Source organism: Cucumis melo, chromosome 8 (assembly GCF_025177605.1).
Source record: "Cucumis melo cultivar AY chromosome 8, USDA_Cmelo_AY_1.0, whole genome shotgun sequence".
Taxonomy (NCBI): domain Eukaryota; kingdom Viridiplantae; phylum Streptophyta; class Magnoliopsida; order Cucurbitales; family Cucurbitaceae; genus Cucumis; species Cucumis melo.
In genome coordinates this window covers 12,661,666-12,674,395 of record NC_066864.1, presented here as the reverse complement: position 1 = coordinate 12,674,395, position 12,730 = coordinate 12,661,666, and positions in this window count along the sequence as shown.

Below are 12,730 nucleotides of genomic sequence, written 5' to 3'. Positions count from 1 at the left end.
AGAAAATAATTTTTTAGGACTATTTTATCCTTATTATTATCATTTAATAAATATAATTTTCGATTTTAATAAATAATATTTTCCTTATTTAATAGGACATCACTTTTCGTTTTTAATAAATAATATCATAATTGTATACATTAGAATTTTCTTATTTACATTTTTACTTAATATGCAATAATTGAATAAATAAAAAATGTTTCCCATTTTATCTTCATTTAATTTCTTTAATTATAAATGCAATCTCTTTATAATGAAATAATATATGTTTTAATATAGAAATATTATTAAAAAAGTATATCTTCATATAATATTTTCCATTTTTTCCTCCTTCGTACTCTATCTTCGAACTTGCCAGTTGTTTTATACTTCAAATCGTTCTTCAATTTCTACACAGTCGTACTCTATCTTTTGCACGCCCAAAAATTTCTACACAGTTGGTTTAGAATCTTCTTCCATCGAAAATCCTCATTCGTCGATAACTTAAGGTTATATTACAGAGCTTCACCGTCGTTTCTTGATAAATCCATCCGCCTTCACATATATCCAGTTAGTTAAGATTTTGTGATAAATACCCAATTTTCAGTAGTTAGATTTACAGTAGTTATATTAGATTTTGTCAAATATACCAAATTTACAATAGTTAGATTACATTTCGTTACAGTAGTTATTTATCTTTTCTGTTCATGTAAATATATACCCAATATACTGTATTATATATTTAGAGCTTCTATTTCAGTACTTATTTATCATGTATGTGTATCTAAATATATACCAGTTCATATTAACAAAGTACATACATTCGTCCATATGGACATTCTTGAAGTATATTTAATTTTATATATACCCCTTATTATTTACAATACTACATACATTACGTCATATAGTAATACTTTCATATATTTTTAGTATGTTTGTAAGGATGACCAGAATTTCAGTATACTTTGATGGGTTTTTCAATGAATCGCACAATTACGTTAGTTTTAGTGTGTCCGAAATTACAGTTAATGAACATATGTACTATAAAGATTTGTACAGTAGCCTTAGATCCTAGTTGGGCAGTATTATTGATATGAACAATATTGATATATACCTTTGCCTAGGTCCTCTAGAATGTGTTAAGAAGGAATTGTCTATAACAAATGATAATGATGTTTAATGGGTTTACCATATAATAACATCAAATGTTGAGCGTCATATTGCACTTATTGTTCATTCTGTTGGTCCTTTATCTATTTGTTTGGGTTCGTCGTCGTCAAGTTCTTTTCAAACTCAAATCCATAATGATGGGGGTCGATTTTTTGAAAACATAGATATGTCTAAGGTCGATTCCAATTTTTCACTGAAAGTCCAAGACATGTTCTCAACCAAATCTTTGTTTAGAAAGTGTGTACAAGTCATTGCTCTTAGAGATAATTTCCAGTATGTTACTGTGAAATCGAACAAGGAAGTTATATTTTAGTCAATTTTCTTTTCACTATTGGTACATTGTCCTGCACATAATCAAATATAATTAACGTTAGTTTCTATTTATACATAAAACTGAATATAATATACAATTTTAAAATATGTACAAATCATAAATATACCTCATCAGACTCCGATGAGAAGTTTACTTGTACATCATGCGATGTTTCTTCTTCATTATTCTACAAACAAATATAATTACGGGAATCATCATCAATATATATACATTAGTACATATATGCAATATATACACTGAAGGAATGAAATTCCCAATGCGGAAGCGTATGAACGCTGTGCAAATGGAATTCAATTTGTAAAACCCAAAAACAACAATTCATAGAAAAAACAAAACTCAAACCTAAGCATGCTTCTATGGAGGAAAAAGGTAAAGAAACTAGCTTTTGTAGAACCTTAAACAACTCTTCTTCCAAGCTTTCAAGAATACCACGAAGTCTTCCTTGTTATTCTCAAGGAAAGAATCTAACAGAGAGGTGTGGAGCTTCTGTAATTTTGGTGAGAGAAAAGTTTGGGAGAAATTTTCTTTTTCTTTTCTTTTTAGAACATAAAGAACCAAACAAAGCAGAATGAGAATACAAATACTGTATATCTCAACCAACTTAAGAAAGATGGAGGGAAGTTATCAAAATAACTCCCTCACTCTCTCTACATAGGAGTTATTTTATTAATTAAATATATATTAATAAAATAAGATTAATATAAATTTAATCATATTATACCTCATATAATATAAGCAATGATTTAAATCTCTCATATAATCTATAATGTTAATATGAATCAAATCCATATTAATTTTGTAACGATCCAACTCTTTATACTAAGCTGAGGTCATTACTAAAACGAAACAATAACGATACACTTTCTTGAAAAGAGGGAAGACAAATTTTTTATTAAAAACGGAATACTAAAACACTTATACATATACGCAGAAGCAAAACTGAGTCCCCATATGGCATGTCATGGATCCTTCTCTGTCGCTCGCCAGCTTTCCTCTACCTTTACCTTTGCCTGAAATATTAAACATAGAAAGAGTGAGTATAAACATATACTTAGTAAGGGACCTACTACTAGTCCCGCTAGGTGTCTGTTAACTTCCCATTAGAGTCCTGTAAAGAAGTACCCTTGAATTGGCACGTTTTCGAATACGTGCAATCTGTGATCCCGTAGGAACATATCTAGTCTTCGATGAACCAAAAGGAACGCCTAGGACAATCAAACTGTGAGTGACCCCGTCGAATCACTCATAATCATGTCTATGTCATACTGAACTGGTGATCCCGTCGGACTACACAGTCATAAAAAAGTGGTGATCCCGAGGGACACCCATGTGGGTACTGAAGGGATGAAAACCCTTTCTATAGTAGAATAATTAACAGAGACCATAGCTCAATTTAATTGGAACAAAAAAATACCAATACATTGGCAAATTAAATTACAAAATTCTATGGCTAAGCATGCTTTCAAAAAAAAAAGAGAAGAAGAACTTACGCTCGTTGACGACTCTGAATCTATCAATCACCAATTTGGGCACCACTACTTGGAAACCTTCCTATTGAGATGAGGAACCAAAATTGGATTGAGGAAATTTTTCCAGAAAGAACAAATTGTTTAGAGAGAATGGAAGGATCTCGCAAAAATCACAGAACTCCTTCTGTTTTGTTACGTAAAGAATTCCCTCTTCTTCAGACGGAAGAAGTGGGAAGTTAGAGAGAATAAATGAGAACGTGAGAAAACCATCCACGTTCCCTATATTAACTTAATAATTATTAAATTAATATATATTAAACTAATTAATTAATTTAATTAAATAATTAATTAATTTAATAATTCATTAAATCATATTTAAATTAATATCTCTTGCATAACCTATAGTTTTAATTTAATTAATTTAATTAAATCAAATTTAATTAAATCAAATTAAACTAAACTATTAATTAATTCTCCAATTAATTAATTTCTAAATTAAATATCTTATGTTTATTTTAATCCAAAATTTGAATCATATTCAAATATAAATTTCTCTCATAACCTATAGTTTTAATATGAATCTAATTCACATTAAATTAATATTTGAACTCATTCAAATATTTTATTCTCTCATAATATAATTTTGAATCATATCCAAAATTAAATTTATATAATAAAGTCTAATTAAAATATAAACTCTATATTATAACGTGTCAACATACATTATATTAATTCCCAAAGTAAATTTGAACATTTCAAATTACAACCAATATAAATAAATCTCATTACTCTTTATGAGTTAGGAAGGGAACCTAATGGACCTAGAGATCAGAAGCTACAACGATACGAGATTAATTGGCTAAACTCATTAACCACGTTAATAAATACTCGTTAACTGTGTGTACACTCAACTAAAGACTCACAGTTGAACTCTTCTCACTGTAGACATATATTTCTGTGTCCACAGATATAGACAAATACCAGTAAGTTAGTCCTTCACAAGTGTTCGTAAAACCAACTGGGTCAAATTACCGTTTTACCCCTGGGTTACTTCTAGTCCTTAAATACCAGTGCTCCTCTAATGAACAACATGTTTATGGTCCAACCACTAAATAGAAACCCTTCTTGTGTCATAGATAGGGTAGGACCCTTTGTTCAAGTCACAGAGACACCATTTAAGGGAACACTTATCTACTTACCCTAAAGGTGAGAAGGAGTGACTTCCATCTTGTGTGATTATGTTCCCAGCTCTCCACTCGGTCTTGTCCCCAAAATGATAAACATATTGAGTCGGCAATCTGGTCACTCTCACCCGTACAAATCAAAGGATAATCTCTCGCAAACAGGAGTTCATAATACACTCAGGATTAAGACTAAGTTACCTAGATCATCCTAATGAAATAAAAATCCAACTAGTTAACAGAGTTACACTAAGGATTACTATTTTGTGGTCCGGTCTTATGCAAACTCATTGTATAGGATACCCTCACTCGCATATCGCATACATGAACGCATTAGATCAATGTGTTTGTATCAATACAAAGTGAATCGTATCCATAATGTTAACAAGATAAGGTACCCAACCTTAACCCTGTACTATAGACCATTTAAGCTGATCTTGAACTTTGATCCCCGTATGTCTCTACATACTGTTCAAGACTCATCAAACAGCTTAGGATGTTAGTTTATTGGATTTAGATTATTAAGACAACTAATAATATAATCAATAACACTTATTGAAATTATAATAATAAAACATTTTATTAATAACGGTCAATTGATTATATTTTCTATCTACGAGTTTTAGGACATAAAACTCAATCGGTACGACTCTAATAAACAAAATTAACAGAACACCTGTCCATAGCATGTAAAATATCATAAACATAAAAAACAAGATATGAATATTAATCTTAACGTCCTTAATCATGTAATTAATATATCATGTATTAACATCAACATCAACAATCATCATCATCAATATACTACCAATCATTAACATAATATCAGTCATTGTCATCAATCATCCATATAATGACAGTCATTATCAATAGCATCAAGTTATGCATTTTAGCTACCATCAATGCATAATCATAATTACATGCGGTCTCTAAAATTCAGTTCAAAGGTCTAATAGGAGAATCTCTTACCTGGAGATTTTAGTCAATCAAAATACTCCCTAGCTGACAGTAAAAATTCTCCAATTAATTTGATCCTAACTATAAAAGAAAATTTTAGTATCTTAATTAATGAAATTAGCAATTAGTTATCATCCAAAAATTCTCCCAAATTAATTAACTTTCTAAAAAAAAAGATTGAAACCAATTCAACCTTGATTAGAAAAAATCCAAGATTAAATCTTAAAGAATTAGTCAATTGAACCTTTAAAGAAAGGAAAACTTTCCTAAATATAACAAACTACTGAAATATTTACGGCTCATGGAACAAAACCCATAAATTTAACCATTTTTTAAATATTCCAGATTTTCCCTTCCATCATTTTCTCCTCTCTGCGATTTTTTATCTTATCGTCTTCTTCCTCTATACTCATGCATTTCTTCTATCTTTTTCTTTTTAGATTTGGGTAACCAAATCTATTTCTTTTATTCCTGTTTCTTCTTCTTCTTTTTTTTTTTACATTGTATCGTCTTTCTTCTTTTCTTTTTTAAACATATGGTGTATAAAGAATCTTGAAAAAATTGGTTAGACATTTAAATTAGAGTAACCAAAAACTAAAAGATTGTATAAAAAGAATATTGAAAAAAATCGTCTTTCTTCTTTTCTTTTTTACACAGGTGTATAAAGAATCTTGAAAAAATTGGTTAGAGATTTAAATTAGAGTAACCAAAATTAAAAGATCATATATAAAGAATATTGAAAAAAATCGTTTATACCAAATTTTGAAAAAAAAAATCTTTTAAATTTGGGGTAGCTAAATCTAAACAATCGTATACCAAATTTTGAAAAAAAAAATTTAGATTTGGAACCCCAAATGTAAACGATCGTGTAACCAAATGTAAACGATCGTGTAGCCAAATTTAAACGATCGTATACCAAATTTTGAATTTTTTTTTAGATTTGAAACCTCAAATCTAAACAATCGTGTAGCCAAATCTAAACGATCGTATACTAAATTTAAAAAAAAATGGTTTAGATTTGGGGTAGCCAAATCTAAACGATCACAAATCTAAACGATTATGTACCCAATTAATCAAACGATCGTTTACCAAATCGCGTTACCAAATATACTACGCGCATTGTTGAAGGGGCATTTTTGGTATTTTACACGGTGGATCTCTAGGCTTTTTCCAATTTTTTGAATTGTTCTATACAATGTAAATACTTTGCTGATTTTTTATATTTCTGGAAAGACCCAAACCCCAAATAGATCTAAAATTAAATTAATAAATTATTAATTTAATTACCTTAGCTTACTAAGGTTACTCAAATGGAGGTTGAAAAATTCTCTTATCCTTCATAGAAAAATTCATCATTTTAAATATTCAAGTTTTGCCAAATAGACCAATCTTAACTAAAACTGGTGATGAAGAAGATGAAGAATCTTTTTCATTTTCCTTTTCTTTCTAACTTAAACATTCCAATGCTATTTATAGACTCAAATAATAACAATAATATTTATTATTATTATTTCTTTTTCCTTTTATGATATATATATAATACAAAAATATACATATATCTTTATTCTCATTATCTTTCCTCAATAAATTTCTTAAATGCATAAAATCTTAGACATTTATAACCATTAATAATGATAATAATAATACTTCTTTATTATTATTATTTTTCTCTTGCCAAAATCTATAACAAACATATATTTATTTAAACCATTATTCTCTTTTCTAAATAAATATATCTTTTCTCGTCCAATCAAATCAATCATCTCCCTCCTCATGAATTATTTTCTTTTCCAAATAAATATAATTATATTCCGCCATATAATTAACTTCACTTTTTCATATTAATTATTTACACAAAACCAAATAATTAATATCATATTCCACAAAAAATCCATATATATATATATATACTCAATTAAATTAAATTCCACCAAAACCAAATTTTTCCTCCAAAATCTCAAATTAACTTAAATCCTCAATTCTTTTAATCAATCAAACATTTTCCGATAAATCACTCATAAAATTTCAATATGAATTATATTAACACAATCATTAAATTCTAGTTCCAATCCTTAATATAACACCCAAATAATTTAACCTAATTAATAAAAACTCCTTAAAGATTTGAGATGTTACATTCTTTTTTCCTAATAATTATATTTCAATATATAATTATCAACTTTCTTTTAAATAAATCAAATTTCTCTTTCCTTAATTACCCAATCATAACAATTTCTCTTTAGAATCAATATTTATCTTTCTGCAAAATAATTAATTATTATTTATCTTTATCTAAAACAATTAATTATCTTCCACAATAATTAATTATTATTTATCTTTCTCTAAAATAATTAATTATTGTAATAATTAATTATCTTCTACAATAATTGATTAATTATTAGTTATCTTTCTCCAAAATAATTAATTATCTTCCACGATAATTAATTATTATTTATCTTTTTCCAAAATACATATTATCATTTCCTTAAATAATTATATTTCAACAAATATAATTATCTTTTCTTTTAACATAATAATTATATATATATATTTCCACATATACATATAATTATCAAATCTCCAACAAACTTTCTACTCTACAATTTAATTAAATAACATCCACAATTATTTAATTTAGTTCAACTTCAACAACATTAAAAATACACAACTTTACTTAATCCTCTTGACCTACCATTTAATTAACAAAAACCACATGCCAAAACCTCTAATTAATTAAATATTCATCCAACAAATATTTAATTAATTTCAATTCCCACAAAAATCAAATAATTCTCATTAAATGAATCCAAAATATCGCCCAATAAACTAAATCTAATTAAACAAAATTAAGATAATTAACTCTAAAATTATCTTAATTTTTTTTTAATTATCTTAATTTTTTTGGCATTACAATCTTTCCTCCTTTAAGAAACTTTCGTACTCGAAATTTCTAATCTTTGAACAACTTGGGATACTGGGCTCTCGTATCTTAATTAATAACAATTTCTACCAAACTCCATAATCTTTAATTAAACATACCCACCCATGTATATATATTCAATTAATCCAACACAAAACAACTGAATACATTCCTTAACTTTGAATTTTATTTAATCTAACACCTAATAAATTCCATAACTTCCAATTCCACTTAATGTAATACCCATAATAAGTTCCTTAAATTGTTTTGGGGTGCTACAATTTTAACCTATAGTTTATTTATGAATCTTATTCATATTATTATTATTATTTGAATTATATTCAAATATTAACTTCTCTCATAAAAAATTTATATTATAATGTTATAGTTTATTTATGAATCTTATTCATATTATTATTATTATTTGAATCATATTCAAATATTAACTTCTCTCATCGAGACTCTATATTATAATGTGTCAAATACATTATATTAATTGTATCATATACAATTTATTTCCTTTAATCAATTTGAAAATTTCAAATTAAACCAAAATAAATTTGATTATCATTTATCCTTATTGAGCTAACAAGGGGACCTTATGGATCTACATTTTAAGCTTCAATGAAATGAGATTAATTAATTAAACTCTTTAATTAAATTATTAATTAATCTCTATTCATTAACTGTTAGTCATTTCACTAAAGACTAATAGTTGCACTCTTCTTACTGTAGATATATTTTTGTGTCCATTAGATATAACCAATCAACAGTGCAATGACTCTTCACAAATTTCTCGTAAGAACAACTAGGCCAAAAATTATCGTTTTGCCCTTGTAATTACATCTAACTCCTTAAGTACCACTGATTCCTCTAATGAACAATAATTATAGTCCTACTAAAACTGAACTCCTCTCAAGCCAAGAGAGGGTGCGACGCCACGTTGTTCAAGCCCTAGAATCAGCCCTTAAGAGAGCAATTTCTCTACTTACTCTATCTATAGAGAATGAGTGAATTCCTTTTTGTGTAGCTGTGTTTCCAGCTCCCTAATCAGACTAATCCCCAAAATGGTAGGCATATTGAGTCGACGACATAGGCCACTCTTACCCATGCAAATCAAAGAACTGCCTTCATAGGCAGGAGTTCACAACTCACTCAGGATTTAGGTCAGGTCACCTATGGTTATCATGGTGAAATATAGTCTCAACTAGTAACGGTGTTAATAAGAGAGACTATTAATTTCATGGTCTAGTCTTATACAAACTTTTTGTATAGAATACCTCCGCTCTAATGTCTCTACATGAATGATTGGGATTAAATCATCTGTAGCACTTTAGAACAATTGTAACAACTACATGATCCACTTGTATGTCTCCAGATACATGTTTAGGTTACAAAAGATAACTTTGGATGTTAGTTTATTGGTTTTGTGGGTTAATGCAACTAAATGTCAAATAAAATAAAACACTTTATTTTATTAGATAAATAAAATGTTTGTATAATATATACAATTACAAACTACAAAACTATGAGATTTAGGGCATCAACCCCAACATACCCAACAGTACATATAACATATACTTGTTTTTTTATGTTGTTTTCTTTCCTTCTTTTTGGGCATTTTGGTTTCTGGAGTTTAAAAAACAATATCCATTCTCATAAAATTTTGATCATTGTACAACACAATCTGTGTACCTGTCAGCCCTTGTAATTCTTCTTCATCATCATCAGGATAAATTGTTTGTATTGGTTCGTATTCCAGTGGTTCTTCATTTCTTATGTCCTCCTACGATATATACACATTTTAAACATTTGTTTAACTATATATACAATATAGAATTTTAATTCAGTAACTATAAAGTATACCTCTGTATTATCTTCATTCATAATAGAATTATCCTCGTTAGATTTAATCTTGTTTAGCCTTGATCCAAGGCATCTTTTGCTTCTTCTAACCATTGCTTTTCAACTTTATTTTAAAAATTATGCAACAATATAAAATATTCAGATTTTCGGTATAACAACAAATTTATAGAACATGCATTACTTAAATATATGTACATACTTCAAAATGCAGGTTTAATATACAATATAGAATCTACAACATGCATTACTGAAGATATGTTTTACACATTGACGGTCTATAACTTCGCACGAAAGAGAGTTCCATATATACCCCTTTCTTTCCACTTTAGAATCGGATAAAATTAACTTACCTGAACTGTAAAACTCTTATGAACAGAGTGTTGCAACAGAGATTGTCGAACCTTTAATTTCTGCTGAAGGATGAGATTTTGAGAACCCTAAACACGTTTTTGACGGTCTATCACTACGCATGAAATAGATTCCATATATACCCCCTTTAGTTCACAATAAAATTAGAAAAAAAAAACTCACCGGAATGGAAGAATGCTGTTAAACACTCATCGAAAGGGAAGAACGCTGATGAAGGGATGAGTGAGCTTTCGAAAATCCTAACGATTGGTTGCATATAATTTTCAACACACGAAGGAGAGTGTAATGCCATTGTTCTTTTTTCCTTTCGTGTTTAAAAAATCCCTAAATATACAACATTAACGTATCAGTTGCCATCTTGATTTTTTTTTTCTGTAAATAATTAAATATGGGTAATGTAGTCATTTAGGCCAGACTTTTTGGTAAAATAGTAGCTCATTAAGTATTTTATTGTAATATATAAGCAATTTAGGTCCATTATGTAAAATCATAGGCCTATTTAGGCTATTTGTGTTAGAACCCCATAATAATAAGAGGTTGAGTTGGGTTAAACATTTTTCATTTTTGTCGGATTGGATTGGGTTGTGGGTTGGCTAAAAAATAAAATTGGATTGACCCAACCCAACCCAAATTACATATATATACATTTTTTTTTAAGTTTGACTACTTTTAATGGATTAATTTGTGAACTTTTAATTTTTTTTTAGAATTGTTATAATATTTGTTTTTGCTTAAAATTTGTATTAAATACTATAGGTACTTAGTTTTTATATTTGAAATTTACGAGGTTTTAGTTATTAATTATGTGTTATCAATAAACTTAAGGGGGTGTTTGGGAGAAGGAAATGAATAAGGAAAATGGGGATTATGAAAAAGAAAAAGATTATAATAATCATTGTTTGCTGAAGGAATAAGTGGAAGGATTACGAGAGGTTATTTATAATCCATGTTTGAGGGAAGAAATAAGTAGGAGGATTATGTAAGATTATTTATAATTCTTGTTTTGGGGAAGGAATATGACAATTTTTTTCATTATTATCTTTTAATTAGTACAAATATATATTTTTTAAAATTGATGTTGTAAGTGCAATATCAGAAAGTTGTGCATCGTTAACAATCGATTTAAAAAAGTTTATTATTTTTTTAATTCGTACAAATGTATAATTGTTTAAATTTGTATTGTAAATCAAATACACAAATATTCATATTTTATTTGCCAACATTTGAAATTTTTATTGGAAACATGTTTTATTAACTTTTGTAAATACGATATTAATTTTGAACGTTTTGTACACAAGCTTTCCGTGCCAAAAAATTAACTGATACGCTACGTGCAAAATAAATTACATGTATTTTCTTTAAATTGATGTTGTAAGTGAAATATCGGAAAATTGCATATCGTTAACAATCAATTTAAAAAAATTTATTTTTTTTAATTCGTATTGTAAATCAAATATACAAATATTCATATTTTATTAACTGATTTTTTGAATTTTTATTTGAAAACATGTTTCATTAGTTTTTGTAAATATGATGTTGATTTTGAACATTTTGTACGCAAGCTTTCCGTGTCAAAAAATTAATTAATGCGTTACACAAAAGAAATTACATGTATTTTCTTTGAATTGATGTTGTAAGTACAATATCGAAAAATTACTCATCGTTAACAATCAATTTAAAAAAACGACGACCAACGTAATAGCATTGAAACGAAACGAAATATGAGAAACAAATGTTTTTTCTTTTCAAATGTAAATTAAACGACGAACATCAATTAGCACAACTACATTTTGAAATATAATATTAAAATAATTAAAATATTAATAATAACAATTATAATAATAATAAATTAGTAGTAGTAGTAACAATTATAATAATAATAAATTTCTTAATTTAAAATAATAATAGTAGTAGTAGTAAAGAATTTACATATTTTATATGTATAAGAACCAAATTCTTAGTCATTTTCTAAAAACAAAAATAAATAAAATAAATAAAATAAAAACCATTTTAAAGTTGACAGATTGATCCATCCTTATTCACTGATATCAAGGTCGATCTAAGCATTTATAAAATCGACTATGATTAATTCACGATCGGTTTTGTCAAAAAACTAACTACAACCGACCAATGATCAACCCTAATAAATAAGGTATTTGTAAGCTTAATTTTACAAACTAAAGACAAAAAAAAAAAAAAAAAACCAAATAACTACCACATGAAATTTTTAAAAAAATAGTTTTTGATATTTAGAATTTAACTAACTTTTCTAAATAAAATAGATGCAAATTATTTTATTGCAAATGAAGAAATCTTCTTTTCCATATTTTTTTATCTTATCTTTCAAATTTCCTTTCTTATATTTTTAAACAATTAGTTCTTATGTTTAAATCTCTTATTTCATTTTCACCATTTTTGGCAAAATTCTTTTAAGCTACTTCATCTTTCTCATATTCGAAAATATCAAGATTGTTTAAATATCATT